Source organism: Cotesia glomerata, linkage group LG6 (genome assembly GCF_020080835.1).
Source record: "Cotesia glomerata isolate CgM1 linkage group LG6, MPM_Cglom_v2.3, whole genome shotgun sequence".
NCBI classification, from domain to species: Eukaryota; Metazoa; Arthropoda; class Insecta; order Hymenoptera; family Braconidae; genus Cotesia; species Cotesia glomerata.
The window spans coordinates 13,313,265-13,320,973 of NC_058163.1; positions in this window are offsets into that span (position 1 = coordinate 13,313,265).

Sequence of the window (7,709 nt, forward strand, 5' to 3'; positions counted from 1 at the left end):
ACTAGTATCTCTCAAACATCCGATTTTATACCAAACTCGCCACATTTAAACATCTCAGACTCTGAATACGAAGATTATGATGATTTTGATTACGAATCAGACTCGGAGTCGGAGCTTCCCATTGATTTACCGGAATTAAAAATTAAATCAGACGATGATGAAACACCCGACTGTTTCATGCAAATACACGGTCCCAATAATCATAATCGAACATATTTATCGCATACGCAGGCACCAATGCTCGTAAGCCGCATGATTACCGATATTACTATAGGACCTTTTCACATTGAAGCCATGTTAGACAGCGGAAGCGAACGAAGTTACATTTCTGAAACCGCGTATAACCGAATCCAAGGCAATGAACTTCAGGAGTTAAGCCCAGACTCCACTAGTACCGTAGGAGTAATATTAGCCGACTCTGCTTCAACATACACCCGCGGAGGCGCGCCATTTGAATTAGAACTTGACGGAAAAACCATTTTAACCTGGTTAAGTGTATTACCTGGACTATCAATCCCAGTTATTCTCGGTCTAGATTTTTGGCAGTCCACAGACGTTCACGTAGAATCAAAAATCGCCACTTGGTACTTAGGCGGTAATTCTACAAAACATCAATTTCGTTCCCGCACAAATAAAACTAAACCGCTAACATTAAATGCCTTATCTTCATCAGAACGATCAGAATTAAGTAATTTCCTCGCGGTAGAATTTGACAAAAATAAAACCGCCAAACTAGGAGTTACTAACCTAGTACAACATCGCATCGAGGTAACTGTCGAAGCCCCAGTGCGCTGTAAACCATACAGATGCAGTCAGCCAGTAATGAAAGCATTACACAAAAAAGTTGACCAATTACTCGAAAAAGGATATATTCGACCCTCGAATAGTAGCTGGGCTTGTTCACCAGTTATGGTCGCGAAGAAAAATAATACCTAGCGCATGTGTATCGATTATCGCCCTTTAAATAAAAAGACCAAACAATCAGCGTACCCGTTACCGATCATGCACCGAATTTTATCCAGCCTCCGAGGCGCAAAAATTATTTCTACTATCGATCTCAGCGATGCTTTTCATCAAGTATTAGTTGAAGAAAATAGTCGACACTATACAGCATTTTGTGTCGATGGTCGAGGCCAATTTGAATGGATTCGTATGCCATTCGGACTCGTTAACGCCCCTAGTACTTATCAAGCCCTTACTGACCAAGTCCTCCGAATCGTAATGCAAATTCTTTGGAAAAAGGCTCGAAAATATTTACCCAGCGCCCAAGAGAAAATTTTTGCTTATCTAGACGACTGGATTATTAATAGTAATACTTTAGAGGAACATATGACATATTTACAAGCTGTTTTTAAAGCTTTTAGAATCGCTGGTCTTAAAATAAACAAAGAAAAAAGTCAGTTCGGACGTTCCGAAGTTAAATTTTTAGGCTTTATAATTAATGAAGAAGGCATGAGTCCAGACCCAGCGCGTCTTGAACCGATAGCCGAATATCCGCGACCTACTAACCGTAAGGAACTACGTAGATTTAACGGTCTTGTAAATTGGTATCACAAACACCTTAAAAATATTGCTCAAGTTCAAGGTCCCCTAAATAAATTAACCAGTACACGTGTAGATTGGAAATTGACTGACATTGAAGAAAAAGCTTTTATTGAAACTAAGAAATCTTTGTTACAAGCGGCTACACTAGCTTTGCCTGAGCCAGATCGCCCTTATCGCTTATACACTGACGCGAGTAACACCGGATTAGGCGCGAGAAAATTTGATCATATGTCTGAGCAGACTTCTGAATAAAGCGGAAATGAATTATACCATGACAGAGAAAGAATGCCTCGCGGTAGTTTGGGCCTTACGAAAATTACGTCGATACGTAGAAGATCTTCCAGTTACAGTTTATACTGATCATTCCGCGTTAAAATGGCTTTATAACTTAAAAGATCCAGCTGGCCGCTTAGCTAGATGGGCTATTGATTTATCTGTGTACAAGCTTGACATTATTCACTACAAAGGAACCCAAAATGAAGCTCCAGATGCTCTGTCACGTCTTTACGAAGACCCCGGATTAACAGAACTCTCATCGATTCAAAATTGCAACATTACTGACTCTGAAATTTCGTGGTACAACGAAAAAGTTCGAGTAGTTAAAAAATTCCCAGATAAATACCCTGAATGGAAGTACGAAGACAAAAGATTATATTATTACCGCCCAACAGCAGTAAAAGAAATTTTAGGCGATATTACCGCGTGGAAAATTGTCCTCACGGAGCCTGAAATTAAACCACAGCTCGAAAAAGCGCATTGCGATGTCCAATCGGGACACTTAGGCATCGATAAAACGTACTGGCGTATCCGCGAGACCCATTACTGGCCCGGTATGTTTCGAGATGTTGTTTCTTATGTTAACTCTTGCGAGAGTTGTTTTAAAACTAAAAGTAACCAAGCTAAACCGCAAGGCTACATTGGAACTAGACCACCAACTCAGCTCTGGATTATTATTTCCATGGACACAATAGGTCCTTATACTAAATCCTCGTCCGGTTTTCAATATGCATTGGTAATTGAAGATATTTACACTGAATTTTTAGTGATCTTTCCATTAAGGCAACAAACTGGCAAAGAAGTAATAAAACATTTACGTGGAGTATTAACCCATTGGGGCCCTGTAAAGCAAATCATATCAGATATGGAAAAGAGTTTATAAATAAAGACATTTTAGCACTTATTAAACAATATAACATCTTACTTACACCTACTCCAATAGGACACCCGTGTGCAAACCCTGTAGAGCGTTGTAATCGTACAATAAAACTGATGATTATTTCATTTACTGGACAAAATTAACGAGACTGGGACTTTCACATACCAGACCTTAAATTTGCTTATAATACCGCAGTTCATACTGCACTAGGTGTTTCCCCGATTTATTTAAATCATGGCCGTGATCCTCACTCAATATCAGACACACCTGTCACTGAAAATTATTACGAGACCGATATAACTGTTTGGAAATCCCGTATAAATAGAATAGATGAACTTAGACACTTTACAGAACATTATATGTTAAAAGCTCGGGAACGAACGCGAAAACAACACGAGAAACGGTTTTCTACGCAATCTATTGATTTACAGATCGGAGATAGAGTTTATTATTTAAATAAAAAATTAAGCAAAAAAGTCGATGGCTATAGCGCGAAATTAGCACCTAAATATGCAGGATCCGCGGTAGTTACTGATATATTAAATCCGATGATCGTGAGATTAGCAGACTTAAATGGCAATGGCCTCGGCACACATTATTTAAATGATCTTAAAATTCCTAGAAGGTCTAAAAAAAAAATTTTATTACAGAAAGACAACGCTGAGAGTACTACAATGTCGTTAATCAGCAGTAATGAAGCGAAAGCTACTTTACATTCGAGTTTAGAATCTTTGATTCTTGACCCGTTAACCAAAATTTTCGCTTCCGATGACATTATCTCATCTCATTCATATGATATTATATCATCATCATCACCTGTACCGTCATCTGTAACCCCAGCAACGTCACCGATCGTCGTTAGGCCCAGCCTGACTCCAGAAGAAGCTGTTCAGCTCAACTTCGGCCGAATTCCAAGGTCACTAACAGTTCAGCCCGGCACAGCTACTACCACAGCTGCTTCAGCAGTAGTCACAACAACCCCGGTGATCAGCAATTCAGTTACAGGTCCAGTCAATGCTGTTAATCAACAAGAGAGCGCTACAGCAGCGTTTACGTCAACATCGATGAGCAGCAATGCAGTCATATTTTCAGTTGCAGATGCGAGTCAACAAACAGTCACTTTAGCATTTGCAGGTCGATTTAATCCTCTAGCACAGCCAGCAGCTAGATCCATCAACGAACGACCCTCCTGGGTCAATGATATACTCGAGGGTATCGAGCATGTTCGTTACAACTGCAAAGAAACACACACTTGACATCCAGACACTACAACGCGACGTCACAAACTTAGCTGAGACATCCAACCAACAGCGTTTGAATCTCCGTGACGTAGCTGAAGAAGTCGTTGCCGTTAACCATCGACTAGAAATTATGGAACCTATTGTTAAACAACTAGGTGAAAATATTCACTACCAAATACATCAAGAAGAGGCGTTGTCTCTCCAGATCACTGAGGAGCAGACCACCAGGACGGTCTACAACATCGGAGCCACGCCGAATAACAAGGCAGTGGTCTTAGTACTAGCTAGCCAGCCAGCAACAGCGTGTGGACCAAACGCTGGACTCAAGCCTCACACGTCAACGTCCAAACCAATCCCAGAAGGTACTCAGCATCCTCCATCAACATTATTGGCCTATCGAGAAGCTCGAGGAGAGCTCACCCAGGAGCAGTCAAACCTCTTCCGTGCGACAGGAGCTATCAGGAAGAGTACACCATCTAAGCCAGTAATGGTAACGTATGCACATTCGTTACCGTACTCCCAGACGATACCAGCACCTGAGTATGGTGCACCAATATCACCAGAGGCTGCATACCAGCAGTTCTTGAAAGACACAGACACAGCAACTTCATCACCAGCTGCCGCAGACACTAACCAGATAGCTGCTCACAATGGAATCCGTTTCATAGATTACCAAACATTCTGTAAAGCCATCCGTAGCACTTGTGCTGCCGTTCGACCCAGGATTCTTCACAGTCAACTCCAAGAATCGAGGACCCAGACAGTGACTACTCAAGCTCAGTCACTGTTCTTTTCATCTGGATGTCAAAACTGCCGGCAACGCAACCACAAAATTGCTGAATGTCGTTTACCGTGGAGGCTAGACATATGTCATGTCTGCTACCAAGACCAAGTCACAACGGAAACGTGTTTCCATCCTCACGAAAAGGAAGTAAAAGACCACTTCCGTGGACGCTGTCCAGGATGTGGAGTGGCAATCCAATTTTTCGACCCCCTGTGCCGGGCCTGTAACAGGCGTTGGCCAAAATACAAGGACTGGATCAGCACCGAGTATACCCAAGAGGATATGAGACTATTCCACGAGGTCCATCTTCGTGCTACGAAGAAGTAAACCCTCCCTTACGGTTCAGGAAGTTTCATCTCATCCTCATTAAACATTTTTTTATTTTTTATTACTTTAATTTCTTTTCTTTCATTACTATTTTTTTTATTATTAAAAAAAATCATTACTGCTAATATTTCAAGTATATTATATTATAACATTATAAAATTCGAAAAGATGTTTACTACGTTAAAATAAAAATTAAACAATCATTCCTATATTTATGTAATCATCATATCATTCATCTAATACTATATCTGCCAGTTTAATTTGTTTCATTTACAGCGGCAGACCAGTCAAAAAAAAAAAACAAACAAACAACAAGCTAAAATTAAGCAATAATTATAACAATTTTATTTTTTATTTTATTTAGCACAATTCAAATAGATCGAAGTCTAGACCGGAGTTTCGACCATTAGCTCAAGCAAACGTCCTACTAAATTAATTATTCACTTACAGGTGACGACTCACCAGTCCATACATACATCCATTCCCCAGGTGATTACTCACCAACCCATTCATCGAAATTTCCTAATTAACAAACTTTTTAACCACTACTATCAGGTGATTACTCACCACATCTCTCATTAATAGGTGACCACTCACCAATCCTTCATCAACAGGTGATTATTCACCAACTTTTCTTACTATTTCATCAAACTACCCTTCCTAGGTGATCACTCACCACTACTGCTATCATCCTATCATTCCTATACCCGGTGACGACTCACCAATTCATTCAAAGAGCTAGATCGGTTCAAAAATTGACGGGGTAGTCTTGGCTTGGCAGGGAGGATTGAGACACTACAAATGTCCCGATTTTATCAGCCTGGCGAACTACCACCCGAAATTTTCGGTACCGACGCTCGCTAAATTAATGTGTAGCTCCCGTGACGTCACAGGACGACACGAGGAGGGGAAAAAACGGTTACGAACCTCAAACCTTGAGCATTGATCGACACTTCGATCTATCCCCCGGTGTTAAACACCACGCTAGGTTTTTCATAGTCAAAAATTTACATACTACTATACTACTATTAGGTGACTACTCACCAAAATCTCAATTAATCTAAAAGTTTATTGTTTAAAATAATATTCTTTATTATTTTCTATTGATATTATCATTTTTATATTAGGTGATTACTCACCACGTTCACTATTGTTACTATTCCATCAGCTATAATTTTAAGTATAAGAATTCTGTTTTATAAATATTTCGTTAGTTGCGTTACCGAGATATTATCAGTTTTGTTTAAAGTGTTGAATTGGTGTAATAAAATCAAGTTTTTATAATAATCCTTGTCGCCGATCATCATTCATTGTTAAGACTATCAACATCTATTACCACTATTATTTATAATTTATCAGAGGGTCAGTCAAGAAATAAAGGGTCATCTTTGCAGCAAAAATATTGTAAGTAAGTAAAATAAATTAACTGGCTCAGGTAAGAACTTTTGTCAAAAGAATAAAATCATCATAAAAAGATTAACACATTCAGTAGTCAGGGAGCGGAACATCCCAGAGCAGAGTATCATATTTTATGAAATTTAAGTGATTATTTGCCTATCCGTGAGGACTTAGTGACTTAAATAATTAAATTTTTAAATAAAGAAAAATTTAGTGTTTCAGCATCTCAGGAACTCCTGAAACAACAAGCTGGTCAGACAATTGCTGCGTTTCCAGAAGCAGTTGTCGAACTTCAATGCTTTGAATTAGTATCACACTGTTTGAATTATGATCAACTTCAGATGAGACAGCAGAAGCATTTTCAACCGCAGCAACACGTTTTTCTAAATTGACATAGTTCTCCTGTAAATTTTTGCAAATGTTATTCAACTCATCTAATTTCTTAACAACACCATGAACCTCCATTTTAACATCTTTAATTAATCCCAGCTTTTCATTTATGTTTTGTAGTATTTTAGTAATAGACTCTGGTTGCGGTTGTGGAATAAAACAAATCGGACACTTATCAGCAACAAAATCCGTAACATCAGCTATTGAGTTCAAAACAAATCTTACTTTCACACATGTTTAACTGATAGAAAAGACATTTAATAAAAATTTATAAGAGGAGTTGCGCCTTCGGGCTTGATCGCTCCAACTCGTGAAAAATCGTGTCACACCATGGCTGTCACTCATGCGCGCCTTGGTTAGTGGGAGAGAAGCCGGCTCACGAGGTCGGCGGCAAGCAGTTGTGATTGGACGCTTGTACTAGTACGACTACTCTGTGTCAATCGTTCTCTGATTTATCACTTATACTACGCATTTACTTGAACACTTAAAATATTCATCAAATACTATTAATTTCATTAACTTCAATTACCAATTAAATTCTCAAATCATTAAAAATCATTAGTAACTGTTCAGTGAATTAAATTAATTAAAATTAATAAGTGACGCTACGCGGTCATTACGCGCCATTTCAACAAAGGATTGCATCAGCCACGCGGCTTTAGTCAACCCATAGTTAACACGCAATATTTGTAATAAATTATATTAAATTCATTGCTAAATATTCAATCGTCATTCTATCAAATCAAATTTTATCAACTATTCGATTCTGATATCGAATTATCTAATTAGTTCCTACACTAATAATTCTAATCAATCAATCAGTCTCTGCACTGACATTTTACGTCAACTAATTAGTATTTCACTATTA